This window comes from Capra hircus, chromosome 3, assembly GCF_001704415.2.
Source record: "Capra hircus breed San Clemente chromosome 3, ASM170441v1, whole genome shotgun sequence".
Taxonomy (NCBI): Eukaryota; Metazoa; Chordata; class Mammalia; order Artiodactyla; family Bovidae; genus Capra; species Capra hircus.
Window position 1 is genome coordinate 26,665,021 of NC_030810.1, and position 17,589 is coordinate 26,682,609.

Here is a 17,589-nt window from a genome sequence, read left to right on the forward strand (position 1 = left end):
TACTAACTGTGGGCTATTTCTGTTCTTCTTTTCCTATTTTCCTAGGAAAGTGTAAAGTTAGGTTGTTTATTTGAGATTTTTCTTAGTTTTAGGTAGGCGTTTATGGTTATAAACTTCCCTCTTTGAAATGTTTTTTCTGCATCCCATTAATTTCGGCATATTGTATTTCTATTTTCATTTTTCTTAAGGTATTTTTAAAAGATATTTTTAAAGCTGTCTTTTGATTTCCTTGTTGGCCCCTAATTAGACCTTTTTAAAAGATTACTTTAGCTGCTGAGTGAAGGATGGATTGGGGGAAGTGACAAAGGTACTATGAGATGATCATTTAAGAGATTATTTCTGTAATCCAATTATGGTATAATAGTGGCTTGGACCAAAGTAGTGGTTGTTGACAGAGAAAGTGTATTTTTATCAATTTTAGGACATGATTGAATGTTGATGATGACCCTCACGGAGAGGGAGAGATGGAGAATGACTATGTCCTGAGCATCTGGGTAATTGATAATGTAGGGAACAGAGAAGAAACAGCACTGATTATTACGAGAGGTCAGTTCAGTTCAGTTCAGTTGCTCAGTTGTGTCCGACTCTTTGCGACCCCCATGAATTGCAGTGCGCCAGGCCTCCCTGTCCATCACCAATCCCTGGAGTTCATTCAAACTCACGTCCATTGAGTCGGTGATACCATCCAGCCATCTCATCCTCTGTCATCCCTTTCTCCTCCTGCCCCCAATCCCTCCCAGCATCAGAGTCGTTTCCAATGAGTCAACTCTTCACATGAGGTGGCCAAAGCACTGGAGTTTCAGCTTTAGCATCATTCCTTGCAAAGAAATCCCAGGGTTGATCTCCTTCAGAATGGACTGGTTGGATCTCCCTGCAGTCCATGGGACTCTCAAGAGTCTTGTCCAACACCACAGTTCAAAAGCATCAATTCTTAGGCACTCAGCTTTTTTCACAGTCAAACTCTTGCATCCATACATGATCACTGGAGAAACCATAGCCCTGACTAGACAGACCTTAGTCAGCAAAGTAATGTCTCTGCTTTTGAATATGCTATCTAGGTTGGTCATAGCCTTTCTTCCAAGGAGTAAGTGTCTTTTAATTTCATGGCTGCAGTCACCATCTGCAGTGTTTTTGGAGCCCCGAAAGATAAAGTCTGATACTGTTTCCACTGTTTCCCCATCTATTTCCCATGAAATGATGGGACCAGATGCCATGATCTTCGTTTTCTGAATGTTAAGCTTTAAGCCAACTTTTTCACTCTCCACTTTCACTTTCATCAAGAGGCTTTTTAGTTCCTCTTCACTTTCTGCATAAGGGTGGTGTCATCTGCATATCTGAGGTTATTGATATTTCTCCTGGCAATCTTGATTCCAGCTTGTGCTTCTTCCAGCTCAGCATTTCTCATGATGTACTGTGCATAGAAGTTAAATAAGCAGGGTGACAGTAGGTGTGCATATTAAGTTTGAGATGTCTGTGAGACACAAAGACTTAAATAGGCACTTGTATATATAGATTTAGAACCCAGAAAAGAGGTCTGAAGTAGAGAAAAGGAAATTAGGACTTGTTAACAGATAGTGTCTGAGGCAATTGTAGTAGAATTCTCTTGGAAAAGAATATAAATCAAGAAAGAAGAGGGCTAAATATAGAACTTTGAGGAATTCCAACATTTTGTTGTTATTTAGTTGCTAAGTCATTTCTGACTCTTTTGTGGCCCCATGGACTGTAGCTCACCAGGCTCCTCTATCCTTGGGATTTTCTAGTCAAGAATACTGGAGTGGGTTGCTATTTCCTTCTCCAGGGGATCTTCTCGACCCAGGGACTGAACCTGGGTCTCTTGCATTGCAGGCAGATTCTTTACCACTGAGACACCAGGGAAAGCTCCATTTCAACATTTAAGATTGGGTGAAGGTGAAGGAGTCAGGGATGAAAGTGTGAGGGAGATATCAAAGAAGTAGGAGAAAAAAAATTTTAGTGTCACATAAGTCATGGAAGAATGGTTTCATAAAGAAGAAGGATGTGATCTACTATAGTTGAGGGTTGCTATATTGTCACCCTGCTTATTTAATTTATATGCAGAGTACATCATGAGAAACACTGGGCTGGAAGAAGCACAAGCTGGAATCAAGATTGCCGGGAGAAATATCAGTAACCTCAGATATGCAGATGACACCACCCTTATGGCAGAAAGTGAAGAGGAACTAAAAAGCCTCTTGATGAAAGTAAAAGAGGAGAGTGAAAAAGTTGGCTTAAAGCTCAACATTCAGAAAACGAAGATCATGGCATCTGGTCCCATCACTTCATGGGAAATAGATGGGGAAACAGTGGAAACAGTGTCAGACTTTATTTTGGGGGGGCTCCAAAATCACTGCAGATGGTGACTGCAGCCATGAAATTAAAAGATGCTTACTCCTTGGAAGAAAAGTTATGACCAGCCTAGATAGCATATTCAAAAGCATAGACATTACTTTGCTAACAAAGGTCCGTCTAGTTAAGGCTATGGTTTTTCTAGTAGTCATGTATGGATATGAGAGTTGGACTGTGAAAAAAGCTTAGCGCCAAAGAATTGATGCTTTTGAACTGTGGTGTTGGAGAAGACTCTTGAGAGTCCCATGGACTGCAAGGAGATCCACCCAGTCCATCCTAAAGGAGATCAGCCCTGGGTGTTCATTGGAAGGACTGATGCTGAGGCTTAAACTCTAATACTTTGGCCACCTCATGTGAAGAGTTGACACACTGGAAAAGATACCGATGCTGGGAAGGACTAGGGGCAGGAGGAGAAGGGGACGACAGAGGATGGGATGGCTGGATGACATCACCGACTCGATGGTCATGAGTTTGGGTGAATTCTGGGAGTTGGTGATGGACAGGGAGGTCTGGCGTGCTGCAATCCATGGGGTCGCAAAGAATCGGACACTACTGAGAGACTGAACCGAACTGAACTGAAGATGGGAAAAGAAGCCGGAAAAGAGTGGGGCATGCATGCCAGGTGAAGGGGAGACATTGAGAGTAGACAAATCTTTGAGAAAATAGCTCTCCTGGGACTTCCCTTGCTGTCCAGTGGTTAAGATTCTGTGCTCCCAATGCAGGGGACATGGGTTTGATTCCTGGTCAGGGAACTAAGATCCTGTATGCCACATGGGAAGACCAAAAAAAAAAAAAAAACCCCGATGAAAATAGTCCTTTTGAGTGTGAAGGGTAACTATTTGAAATTCGAGTTATAGTCAAGTATGTAAATGGAGGAGGATTGTATGTCGGGTAAATGAAGCAGCTGTGGCCCTGGAATCTGAGTGAGAGGTGAGGGTTAGAGAAATCGGAGAGTCATTCCCATGGGGATGGTAGTTGAAGGCTTTAGAGGAAAAGGGGGCCAAAGATAAAACTGGAAGATCATCTGTAGTTAGAGATTTTCTTTGCATTGTTATTAAATAATGTTGTAGTGTTCCTGGTACAAGTAATTTGAGCATGGGCTTGTTTCCTCCAACTATTATCCAAAGCTTTGGCTGATACAATTAGATTTTGCTCTTCTTTAATTTGACATTGTTAAAATTAAGATACAGTGCTCTAAATTGTTCCCCTTCAAGGTTGTCAAGACAGGTACAACATAGGATCTCATTTTACTGCAGATGTTAGGGTAAAAATTTTATGAACCTACCTGTTTGACTAGGTTTTCAATAGTTGGTAGTTTGTACATAAAATATATAACTTGTTGTGACTAGATTAATGGTGAGTCATAACCGTTCTTTACACAAACTCTTGTTGTTACTTCTGGTACGTACAATTTGTGCTGTACAAATTATATGTTCCTGCCAATCTTCTGCCTGAAGTGATCTAAAAGAATAAGACCCTTCCCCAGTGATTGTATCTCTTATTATCTACTGTAGCTCATAGAATTTCTAAGCTAGTGTCTGATCTTTGAAATTTTAGGTATGTGATTAAGGTTGAAACTCTGATTTTTAAATAATTTTTTCTTTTGATGTTGACCATTTGAAAAAGTCCTTATTGAGTTTGTTACAACTTTGCTTCTGTTTTATGTTCTGACTGTGAGGCATGTGGGATTTTAGCTCCCTGGCCAGGGGTCAGTCTGTGCCCCTTGGATTGGGAGGTGAAGTCTTAACCACTGGGAAGTTTCAAAACTCTGATTTTTATGTCATTTGTCTCAATGTATATCATTCTGTGCAGATGTATTTGTTAAGATATTTGTTGTAAGTTAAAGCAACAATTAGAGGTTACTGAAGGAAAAGGAGAATTTTGTAAGGGTACTAGCAAATCTCACAGAAAGGCAGGGATTGCAGTTGTCTCTTAGGAATAGCGTACGAGAGTCTGTAATTCGTTAGTTTAGTCCAAGAGCCCACAGCAGATTAATAAACTGGTTAAATTGATTAGTTTTCCCAGAATATGACTTTTTATCTTGCAATAAAAATTTATGTGTGTGTATGGAATGAGAGGCAGGCAATCCTAGAGTTCTATTGACAAAGATCATACAATAGATACCTACTACCTATTTAAAAATTGAAGATATGGACTTGAACTACTGTAGTGTTCATTAGTGGTTCCAGTCATGGACCATCTGTTCGCTACTTAAAGGATGTTGTATATCTGAATAATATAGTCTATATACACAAATTTGTTTTTATGTCTTGAGTCTTATTACTCTAGACTTGAGAATTATGCATGTTAACTTGTTTCATTGCCAATCTCAGATCAGTTTTTGTTCTAGAGGTTTCAGTGGGTGTGTGTATTTGATACATCTGTTACCATGTTTTCCAATATTTGTTCAACTCTGCTTTTTTTTTTCCCCAGTGTGTACTAGTGAAAGCAACTACCTGGTCCTAATAGCTCTTGACCGAGAATTCAATGTTTGTGAAAGATGCCAGGTTGATATCCTGGAAATTGAAACCCTGTGTGAATGTGATATAGCAATAATGTCAGCTTCCCACATCTTCCTCTTTGTACTTTGGTCTTGATCTTGCTGAAATAAAGCTCTTCTCAAAGATTATCTCATTCCTTTTTCTGCCACTGTGAGTGAGATTGTATTTAAAGCATGTTTTTGTAGGATCAAATATACTTAGCCTCTTCAGAAAGTCGAATAGTCAAGTTACTTTTTGTTCCTGGGTTTCTTTTCATTGTTCAAACTTGAATCGATCACGTAAGACCAGTGGCTCTGATGGATTACTAATTGTATAAACCGACTAGTCCACTGTTGGCTTTATAGTTCAGATCACATTCCGGTTTTCTGTTGTACTTCTTTCACACAGATTGCATTTTGATGAGGAATAGTAATAGCAACCACTCATTGAACACTTAATATATGAGCCCTAAGGAAGACACTTTATATATAAATACTTTCTTCATTATTAAAACTGCCCTGGCAAGGTTAGTGTTCATACAAAGTATAAAGAAACTAAGACTCAGAAAGTTTAGGTAACTTGCTCAAAGCAACAAGAGTTGTTAGATACTGCTGCTGCTAAATCACTTCAGTCATCCCCATAGACGGCAGCCTACCGGCCTCCTCTGTCCCTGGGATTCTCCAGGCAAGAATACTGGAGTGGGTTGCCATTTCCTTCTCCAATGCATGCATACATGCCTGCTAAGTCGCTTCAGTCGTGTCCAACTCTATGCAACCCCATGAGCAGCAGCCCACCAGGCTTCTCCATCCGCAGGATTCTCCAGGCAAGTATAGTGGAGTGGGTTGCCATTTCCTTCTCCTTGTTAGAAGCTAGAGCATGAATTCAGACTTGGATTTGCCAGTCTTGCACTAGTGTTCTTTCACCAAACTCCACTAATGCTCATAAAAATGTTCATTTGATTAAACATCAGAAAAGCAAGTCTATTACTTATTGGTATCATTGATTTGAAATTCCAGTCCCAGTTTTCTAGATATTCCATTGCTGTATTTATGGATACTCTTGAATCACACCTTTTTCTTTTTTCTTTAAAGGTGAGTCATCAAACTAATAGAAGCTGCTTGAAGTTGTGACTAGGATAGAAAGCCCTGATAAAACATAGTTTAAGTTTGAACTTCATTATGCAAACTAATAATTTTATGTTGGCGTTAGTGAACTTTAAAATGGTAATTACATTAGAACCTTATCAGTCTTAGCACAACTCTTGGGATCCTTTGTGGGTGGAAGTACTTTAAAAGTTTGCTTTTTGATTATTTTACTTTGGATCACTAGTAAGTTAGTAAGCATTTATTCTGTGCCAAACATTGTCACACACATACACGTGGAATATAGTGATCAATGAGTCAGAAGCAGTCTCTTTTCTGGAAAACCTCTGTAGCCTGGAAAGAGGAGTTAACAGTTTAAAAATGTTCATAATTCATATAAGTGGTGTGATAGAGGAAATGAAGATACATGGAAAGAAGGAGCTCTTGTTCTAGACCTAGATCAGAAGGGCTTCGTGGAAGTATGATGTTTCAGTTCAGTTCAGTCGCTCAGTTGTGTCTGACTCTTTGCGACCCCATGAATCGCAGCACGCCAGGTCTCCCTGTCCATCACCAACTCCCGGAGTTCACTCAGACTCACGTCCATCGAGTCAGTGATGCCATCCAGCCATCTCATCCTCTGTCGTCCCCTTCTCCCCCTGCCCCCAATCCCTCCCAGCATCAGAGTTGTTTCCAATGAGTCAACTCTTCGCATGAGGTGGCCAAAGTACTGGAGTTTCAGCTTTAGCATCATTACTTGCAAAGAAATCCCAGGGCTGATCTCCTTCAGAATGGATTGGTTGGATCTCCTTGCAGTCCAAGGGACTCTCAAGAGTCTTCTCCAACACCACAGTTCAAAAGCATCAGTTCTTAGGCACTCAGCCTTCTTCACAGTCCAACTCTCACATCCATACATCACCACAGGAAAAACCATAGCCTTGACTAGATGGACATTAGTCGGCAAAGTAATGACTCTGCTTTTGAATATGCTATCCCGGTTGGTCATAACTTTTCTTCCAAGGAGTAAGCATCTTTTAATTTCATGGCTGCAGTCACCATCTGCAGTGATTTTGGAGCCCCCAAAAATAAAGTCTGACACTGTTTCCACTGTTTCCCCATCTATTTCCCATGAAGTGATGGGACCAGATGCCATGATCTTCGTTTTCTGAATGTTGAGCTTTAAGCCGACTTTTTCATTCTCCACTTTCACTTTCATCAAGAGGCGTTTTAGTTCCTCTTCACTTTCTGCATAAGGGTGGTGTCATCTGCATATCTGAGGTTATTGATATTTCTCCCGGCAATCTTGATTCCAGCTTGTATTTCTTCCAGTCCAGCATTTCTCATGATGTACTCTGCATAGAAGTTAAATAAGCAGGGTGACAATATACAGCCTTGACATACTCCTTTTCCTATTTGGCACCAGTCTGTTGTTCCATGTCCAGTTCTAATTGTTGCTTCCTGACCTGCATACAGATTTGTCAAGAGGCAGGTTAGGTGGTCTGGTATTCCCATCTCTTTCAGAATTGTCCACAGTTTATTGTGATCCACACAGTCAAAGGCTTTGGCATATTCAATACAGCAGAAATAGATGTTTTTCTGGAACTCTCTTGCTTTTTCCATGATCCAGCGGATGTTGGCCATTTGATCTCTGGTTCCTCTGCCTTTTCTAAAACCAGCTTGAACATCAGGAAGTTCACGGTTGACGTATTGTTGAAGCCTGGCTTGGAGAATTTTGAGCATTACTTTACTAGCATATAAGATGAGTGCAATTGTGCGGTAGTTTGAGCATTCTTTGGCATTGCGTTTCTTTGGGATTGGAATGAAAACTGACCTTTTCCAGTCCTGTGGCCACTGCTGAGTTTTCCAAATGTGCTGGCATATTGAGTGCATGTTTAGGGTAGGAAAAGGAGTAATAGTGGTGGGCGCATAGTATTCCAGGCCTAAATAATAATATGTGAAGACCTGTTTTTTCCTCAATAGTTTTGAGATATAATTCACATATCATAAAATTCTCTCTTTTAAAGTTCACATTCAGTGGTTTTCAGTTATATTCACTGTTTTCCAACCATCACCATCTAATTCGAAAACATTTTCATCACTCCCAAAGAAACACCGTACCCATTAACATTCACTCCCTATTCCCTCTTGTCCCTGACCCCTGGCAGCTACTAATCTACTTTCTGTTTCTAAAGAGTTGCCTCTTCTTGACGTTTTGTATAAACAAAACCATACAGTATGTGATCTTTTGTGACTGGTTTCACAGCATAAGATTTTCAAGGTTCATCTATACTGTAGCATGTATCGGTATGAAGGCCTGTTTTGAGAAATGGAGATGAGCAGTATCGAGAATCTAAAGTTCAGTTGATCAGGATGATCAGTGTATTGAGCAAGGATTTGAGACTAAAGAGAATGTTTCATACTAGAGAGGTAAGCAGAAACCAAATCAACAAAGGTGTGTTACAGAGGTATGGGCTTTATCCTCCGGGCAACAGGATACCATTGAATGGTGTTAAGTATGAAAATAATATCATCAAATTTGTGTTTTTTATTTGCGTAGAGGATAGGCTAGATGGACGCAAAATGGGGGCCAGGGAGACAGATTTCTTGCAGAAATCTGAGCAACAGAAAGATGTTAATGGTGTGGAATGTGGCCTGGGAATGGAGAGCAGTGGATAGATATGAGAGGTTTAAAAGGCAAGACTGGCAATACTTGGTGCTAGAGTGAATGTAAAGGCGAGGGAGAAGGAGAGGTGGAATCCAGAATGGCACTGAAGTTTTAGGGTTGGTGGGCCAGGTGGATCATGATGCCTAGATTAGTTAAGGAACTGGCTAGGTGGATGAATTCCCAGGGTGCCAATCTATAAGGAGTACTAAAGTAACACTGGAAAGTTAAAGAGATGAAAAAATGCATTTATGAGAACTCTTGTAGAGGAAAACTTTGGTAAGCTTCTAGAGAAGGAGGTAAGACCCCCTTCTCTCACCTACCTTCTTATTTGAGTAATGATTATGTTTTCTTATTTATTTATTTTGAGTATGTTTTCTAAACTACTCTGAGAAGCCCAAAGGCTTTTTTATTGAGTGACATATGTAAATTTGGAACTAGAGCTAAAAATAAGCCAGTAGTGGAGAGGCTGCCATCAGGGGTCTTCTTTTTTGCCTGTTCTTCTTATGGTTCTTACCCTTTTTTCATGGAATTTTCATATGAGATTGGATTGAAGAGTGTCAAATTACTAACCTACTATTGTTTATATCTATTGGTATATAATAATTTGCACAAAAACATAATGTCTCACCACAATAATGTAATTCTGTCTTGTGATTCTAGGGATTGATTGAACTAGCTAAGTGGTTCTCTTTTAAGGGTCTTCATGAAATTGTAGCCAGACAGTGTCTGGGGCTCGAGTCATCTTGAGGTTTGCTCATTCACATTTGGGAAGGTTCATGGGCCAAATCACCTACATGTAGCCTTTCCCTGTGGTCTCTCTGGCAGGATAACTGGATTCAAAGACTGAGTGTCCCAAGAACAGGCAGGAACTCTATTACTTTTTTTTTTTCTTCCAGTTCTGATTTATTTAAAGGAATAGCAATTTTTAAAACTTTTAATTGTGTATTGGAGTATGGCCAGTTAACAATGTTGTAACAGTTTTAGGTGGAGAGCAAAGGGACTCAGCTGTATCTATTATATATTATGACCTAGGTTTAGAAGTTGTCTCCCTCCTGTTTTACTCTGTTAGCCAAAGTAGTCATGAAGCTTTGCCTATGTTTAGAGGAAGGGGATATAGATTTTACTGTTCTTGAAAGAAGATTATGTGAGATGGAATGGCTATTGCAGCAGCCATTTTGGTAATTTTTGGTTTTTGAGCTGTAGTATGGGACTTGTAGGATCTTAGTTCCTGATCCGGGGATTGAACCGGGCCCTCACTAGTGAAAGCATGGAATTCTAACCCTGGACTTCCAGGGAATTCCCCATCTTTGGAAATACAATATGTCATATCTACTGTGTGGACCTAACAGAAGCAGAAGATATTAAGAAAAGGTGGCAAGAATACACAGAAGAACTATACAAAAAAGATACAATGACCTGAATAACCATAATGGTGTGATCACTCACCTAGAGCCAGACATCCTGGAGTGTGAAGTCAGTGGGTGGGCCTTAGGAAGCATCACTATGAACATAGCTAGTGGAGGTGATGGAATTCCAACTGAGCTATGTCAAACCCTAAAATATGATGCTGTGAAAGTGCTGCACTCAATATGTCAGCAAATTTGGAAAACTCAGCAGTGGCCACAGACTGGAAAAGGCCAGTTTTCATTCCAATCCCAAAGAAGGGCAATGCCAAAGAATGTTCAAACTACCGTACAATTGCACTCATTTCACATGCTAGCAAAGTAATGATCAAAATCCTTCAAGCTAGGCTTCAGCAGTACGTGAACTGAAAACTTCCAGATGTTCAAGCTGGATTTAGAAAAGGCAGAGGAACCAGAGATCAAATTGCCAACATCCGTTGGATCATAGAAAAAGCAAGAGAATTCCAGAAAAGCATGTACTTCAGTTTTATTGACTACGCCAAAGCCTTTGACTGTGTGGATCAGAACAAACTGTGGAAAATTCTTAAAGAGGTGGGAATACCAGACCAGCTTACCTGCCTCCGGAGAAACCTGTATGCAGATCAAGAAGCATCAGTTAGAATCGGACATGGAACAACAGACTGGTTCAAAACTGGGAAAGGAGTATATTAAGGCTGTATATTGTCACCCTGCTCGGTTAACTTATATGCAGATACATCATGTGAAATGCTGGGCTGGAAGAAGCACAAGCTGGAATCAAGATTGCTGGAAGAAATATCAATAACCTCAGATATGCAGATGACACCACCCTTATGGCAGAAAGCAGAGAGGAATTAAAGAGTCTCTTGATGAAGGTGGAAGAGGAGAGTGAAAAAACTGGCTTAAAGCTCAACATTCAAAAAACTAAGATCATGGCATCCGGTCCCTTCGTGGCAAATAGATGGGGAAACAATAGAAACAGTGAATGACTTTATTTTCTTGGGCTCCAAAATCACTGTGGATGATGACTGCAGCCATGAAATTAAAAGACACTTACTCCTTGGAAGAAAAGCAATGACAAACCTATACAGCATATTAAAAAGCAGAGACATTACTTTGCCTACAAAGGTCCATATAGTCAAAGCTATGGTTTTTCCACTAGTCATGTATGGAAGAGCTGGACAGTATAAAAGGCTGAACGCCAAAGAAATGATGGCTTTGAACTGTGGTGCCGGAGAAGACTCTTGAGAGTCCCTTGGACAGCACAGAGATCAAACTAGTGAGTTCGCTCAGTCGTGTCCAACTCTTTGTGATCCCATGGACCATACAGTCCATGGAATTCTCTAGGCCAGAATACTGGAGTGGGTAGCCTTTCCCTTCTCCAGGGGAATCTTCCCAACCCAGGGATCGAACCCAGGTGCATTCTTTCCCAGCTGAGCCGCAAGGGAAGCCCCCTAAAGGAGATGAACTCTGAATATTCATTGGAAGGACTAATGCTGAAGCTGAAGCTCCAATACTTTGGCCACCTGATGTGAAGAGCCCATTCATTGGAAAAGATGCTGATGCTAGAAAAGATTGAAGGCAGGAAGAGAAGGGGAGGACAGAGGATAAGATGGTTGGATGCCATCACCGATTCAATGGATAGGAGTTTGAGCAAACTCTGGGAGATAGTGAAGGACAGGGAAGCCTGGCGTGGAGCAATTCATGAGGTCACAAAGAGTCGGACACAACTGAGCAACTGAACACCACCTCCACCTACCTTGAGATCCCTTCCCACACTGAGATAGGAAAACAAGAATGAGGACTTTGGGATGTTAAATGTAATTTTGTATATATTGAGTTAGACTTTTTGTCAGACTTCTTGGTGGAAATACTATTAAGAAGTTTGGATGTGAAGCAGATACTGAATTTGTTCTCAGGTGAATAGTATTAACCAGAGACAAGCCAAGAAACAATATTTAACTGAGAATATCTTCTAATTTATTTTTTCTTTTTTTAAATGTGCAGCCAGGATTTTGGAAATTATTACCTTAATCTCTTATGTTGTAAACAGTCCCACATCATAGTGTCCTATAAGTTGCTTGTATTTTATATATATATATATTTTTTTTTTTTTTTGTATTTTATATTTTAAACATCATCTTTATTCTTGCCATTTTTCCTTATAGGTTTCTTTAAATCTTGGTTTCTTAATTTTAGATGATTCTTCTTTCACTTCCCCTATATTATAATTAAAATTTTAATCATCTGTTATACATCCCAGGGAGATAATCTTTTAAAATACTTGTCTTTCCTGCTTCCTTCCTTTTTCAGTTTTCATATTTGAAAGTAAAAATTGAAGTACTTTGGTTTTTACTCACTGAAATTCATGGATGCTCCATTCTCTTCCCTTTTATTAATAAATAGTACATATTCATCCTAAGAAAAATTTGGGCTATAGATAAGTTTGAAGAAAATGTTAATTACCCAAACACTATTGAGACTATTATAGTGTATATAGTTCTAAAGGCTTTTATGTTTTTCCCCAAGTGTGGAGTCTTACCATTTGTACCATTTTGTAAATTGATACTTCCATTTGACATTTAGATTTGTCTCTATATACACTGTGTTAAAACATCAATCTCACGGTTAACGTGTTTTACATCCTTTCTATTTTTTTCCTTAAGATAAATGTCTAGAAGGGTAATTGTTATCTCAAAGGACCTATGTTTGTATACTAACAATAACATTTCCCAATTATTTAAATCTTTGACACTTTTTCTCTCTCCTCCTAGAAAATTTCTGTTTTTTGTTTCTCTCTTGTATTTGTTTACTGGCCCTCTCTTTTCCAACACACACGTATTCATAAATATTTATTTCTTAGGAAGAAATCTTCATCATGAAGTTGATTGCTTAAGTATGAACATTATTAGTTTCACCTGATTTACTTCTTCATGAGATATTTATTGAACACTATGGGCTTCTCACGTGGCTCAGTGGTAAAGAATCTGCCTGCCAGTGCAAGAGATGCAGGTTCGATCCCTGGGTCTGGAAGATGTCCTGGAGAAGGAAATGGCAACCCACTCCAGTATTCTTGCCTGGGAAATCTCATGAACAGAGGTGGGCTGCAGTCCCTGAGGTCACAAAGAGCCAGACAGGACTGAGCAACAGAGCATGCGTGCATATGTGCCATGCCCTGGCTTGAAGCGAGTGAAGACATAGTTGTTTTCTCAGTGAATTCACAGTCCAGCGGGGAAGACAGACAGGATTACTGTCTTCTTTACTTACTTCTTTACATTAATTAATGTAAATTAATTTGGTCTGTGCTGCCGTTAGTAAAGAGATGCATGACAAGAACATAGGGTGACTCTTCTAAAACAGGTTGTAGAGAATTGAGGAAGGCTTCCCAGGTTGAGCTGAAGTGAACTGAACCTTGGCAATGCAAGTTAGGCAAATCAAAAGTAGTTCAACATAGGTATAGAACATGCAATGATAGAGAAGCTTGGTAGAGCGTCTCACAAGAAATATTGGTAGTTTGGTATGATTGGAGCTTTGGAAAGTAGTGAAAGACCAAGTTCTGAAGGGATCTCTCTGCCATGCTAAAAAAGTACACTTCATCTTGGGGGAAAGGAGGAAGAGGATCCATTCAGTTAACTAGGAAAGTACAATCAATCTGGCTAGTATATATGGTAGCAAATGAAGACCCATCATTGTGACATCCAGAGATATGTCCATTAAATAGGTGAAATAGAGAGCTATCTAAATATTTTTAAGCAGAAAAATAATGTGACCTGATTTTCTTTTAAAAAGTTACTTTGGTAGAACTATGGAAGGATATATTTTCTAGACAAAAGGAGATAGTGACATTAGTTTGGAAACTATACTGAACCAATCTGGATGAGAACTAATGAGGGCCTAAACTAAGGCAGCTGTAGTAGAAATAGAAGGAGGGGATACAGTTAGGAGCCATTGGAATCCTTGCCATGCTATACTTAATTAATTATGCCATGTATTTTTAATACCTACTTTATGACAAGCACTGTGCTGAAGTATTGGTATAAAGGGATGAATAAAAAAGGCTTCCTTTCTTGAGTGGCTTATTGTTCAGTGGGGTGTAACACGTTTATAAAGAGAAATTACCATGTAATGTGAAAAGTGTTATTGATATAAATGTATTGTGAGAATGTAGAGAATTAAGTGACTGTTAATGTCACACTGGGAGGTGACAGATCCAGAATAAAAAAGATACTTTTTCCTGTGTGTATTGAACTGTATTTAAGGCACTTTATACTGTATTTTATAGTGTACATCTGTGCATTTACTGAATTTCTTTGATTCCTTCCAAAAAACCATTCTGTGATGCTATAAGTCAGTGCACTAATATTTGCATTATAGGGGTCCTAGAAGGAGAAGAGAGAGAGAAAGGGCCTGGAAGATAGTAGCTGAAAACTTCCCAAACTTGGGAAAGAAAACAATCACCTAAGTATATATAGAATCTCATATATGGTGAATCCAAAGAGGAACACACCAAGACATATTGTATTAAACCGACAAAAAATTAAAGATAAAGAGAGAATATTAAAAGCAGCAAGGGAAAAGCAAAAAGTAACATACAAGGAAACTCCTAATAAAGCTATCAGTTTCAGCAGAAACTGTAGGCTAGAAGGGAGTGACAGGATATATTCAAAGTGATGAAAGGGAAAAGCTTAAAATCAATAATAATACCTTACTGGGAGAGATCAAAAGCTTTATGGACAAGAAAAAGTTAAAAAGAGTTCAGCACCACCAAACCAGCTTTGCAAAAAATGTTAAAACAACTTCTCTAGGCGAAAAAGAAAAGGCCACAACTAGAAACAAGAAAGTTATGAAATGAAAAGACTCACCATCAAAGGCAGACATACAGTAAGAGTAGTGTATCATCCACACACGAAACTAGTAGGGAGGTTAAACGACAAACGTAGTAAAATCATCTGTGTCCACAATAAGCCGTTGTGGATATCAAGTACAGTAATTGTGAAGGGAAGAGAATACAAATGCATGGTATTTTTTTTCCACACTAATGAAGATGTTTGTCAGTTTTCACAATCAATAGCCAGACAAGAAATAAAAGATAATTAGAGTTGCAAGCCATAATGGGAACATGATTAATCTAACAGTATAAAATAATTACATACAATTTGGGAGGGGGTCAAGCAGAATGATGTGATAAGTAGAAGTGCATACATGCACATGTTTTCGTCTGCCCAGCCAGTCTATATCTTTTGGTTGGTGCATTTAATCCATTTACTTTTAAGCTAATTATTGATATGTATAATCAGATAAGCAACACCCCACTCCAGTACTCTTGCCTGGAAAATCCCATGGACTGAGGAGCCTGGTGGGCTGCAGTCCATGGGGTCGCTGAGGGTCGGACACGACTGAGCGACTTCACTTTAACTTTTCACTTTCGTGCATTGGAGAAGGAAATGGCAACTCACTCCCAATACTGAACCAAAAAGAACTAGAAAATATGAACAGACTAGTCACAAGTACTGAAATTGGAACTGTGATTTAAAAACTCCCAACAAACGAAAGTACAGGACAAGATGGCTTCACAGATGAATTCTATCAAACACTTAGAGAAAAGCTAATACCTGTCCTTCTGAAATTGTTCCCAGAAAATTGCAGAGGAAAGAACACTTGCAAACTCATTCTATAAGGCCACCATCACCCTGGTACCAAAACCAGACAAGGATATCATAAAAAAGGAAAATTACAGACTAATTCCACTATGGTGAACATAACTGCAAAAATCCTCAACATATTACTGGCAAACTAAAATCCAGTAATGCAATAGAATGATCATATACCATGATCAAGTGGAATTTATCCCAGTGACGTAGGGATTTTTCCATATCTGCAGATCAGTCAGTGTAATATACCACATTAATAAATTGAAGAGTAAAGAGCATATGCTCATCTCAATAGATGCAGAAAAAGCTTCAGATGAAATTCAGCATTCATTTATGTTAAAAAAAAAAACAACCTTTCCAGAAACAGGCATTGAGGAACATATCTCAACACGAATCAGGCCATATCTGACAAATCCACAGTTAACATTATACTTAATGGTAAAAAGCTGAAACCATTTCCCCTAAGATCAGGAACATCTGAAACTGAGGATGCCCAGTCTCACCATTCTTATCCAGCATAGTTTGGAAGTCCTACCCATAGCAATCAGAGAAGAAAAAGGAAAGGAATAGAAAGTGGGAAGGAAGAAGTGAAACTGTCACTGTTTTCAAATGACATGACACTATGCACAGAATATCCTAAAAAACACCACCAGAAAATTACTAGAGCTTATCAACAAATTCAGTAAAGTTGTAAGATACAAAATTAGTACATAGAAATCTGTTGCATTTCTGTACACTAACAACGAAATAGCAGAAAGAAAAATTCAGGAAATGATCCCTTACCCACTCCAGTATTCTTGGGCTTCCCTTGTAACTCAGCTGGTAAAGAGTCTGCCTGCAATGAGGGAGACCTGGGTTCAGTCCTTGGGTTGGGGAGATCCCCTGGAGAAGGAAAACGCTACCCACTCCAGTATTCTGGCCTCGAGGATTCCATGGAGTGTATAGTCCATGGGGTTGCAAAGAGTCAGACATGACTGAGCGACTTTCACTTTCAGCATTGTATCAAAGAGAATAAAATACCTAGGTATAAACCTCCTTGAGGAGGCAGAAGACCTGCACTTGGAAAACTGAGAGATACTGGTGAAAGAAATTGAAGACAACATAAAGAGATGGAAACATATATTGTATTCTAGGATTGGAATGATTGATATTGTTAAAATGATCATGCCACCCAAGGCAATCTGTAGTTACAGTGCTGCTGCTAAGTCACTTCAGTCGTGTCCGACTCTGTGCGACCGCATAGACGGCAGCCCACCAGGCTCCCCCGTCCCTGGGATTCTCCAGGCAAGAACACTGGAGTGGGGTGCCATTTCCTTCCCCAATGCATGAAAGTGAAAAGTGAAAGTGAAGTCACTCAGTCATGTCCGACTCTTAGCGACCCCATGGACTGCAGCCTACCAGGCTCCTCCATCCATGGGATTTTCCAGGCACAATCCATATCAAAATACCAATGGCATTTTTTACAGAACTAACACAAATAATTTTAAAAATTGTTTGGAAACACAAAAGTACCTAAACAGCCAAAACAATCTTGAGAAAGAATGGAGCCGGTTGAATCAGTCTCCCTGACTTCAGACTATACTACAAAGTTATGGTAACCAAAACAATAGGAACTGGCACAAAAACAGACTTATAGATCAATGAAACAAGATGGAAAGCCCAGAAATAAACCCATGCAAATATGGTCAATTAATCTGTGACAAAGGAGGCAAGAATATACAGTGGGAAAGACAATCTCTTCAGTAAATGATGCTGGGAATCTTGGACAGCTACATATAAAAGAATGAAATTAGAACATTCTTTAATGTCATATATAAAAATAAACTTAAAATAGATTAATGACCTAAATGCAAGACTGGATATTATTAAATTCCTAGAGGAAAGCATAGGCAAAACATTCTTTGACATAAATTGCAACAATGTTTTTTTGGATTCATCTCCTAAAGTGAAGGAAACAAAAGTAAGTAA

General features: G+C 39.2%; 1 protein-coding gene across 3 annotated transcripts in view; it reads left to right on the plus strand.

Moving 5' to 3' along the window:
• ZFYVE9 (zinc finger FYVE-type containing 9) overlaps window positions 1-17,589 on the plus strand; it is a 186,261-nt gene that overhangs the window by 48,419 nt on the left and 120,253 nt on the right. The window lies entirely within an intron of this gene.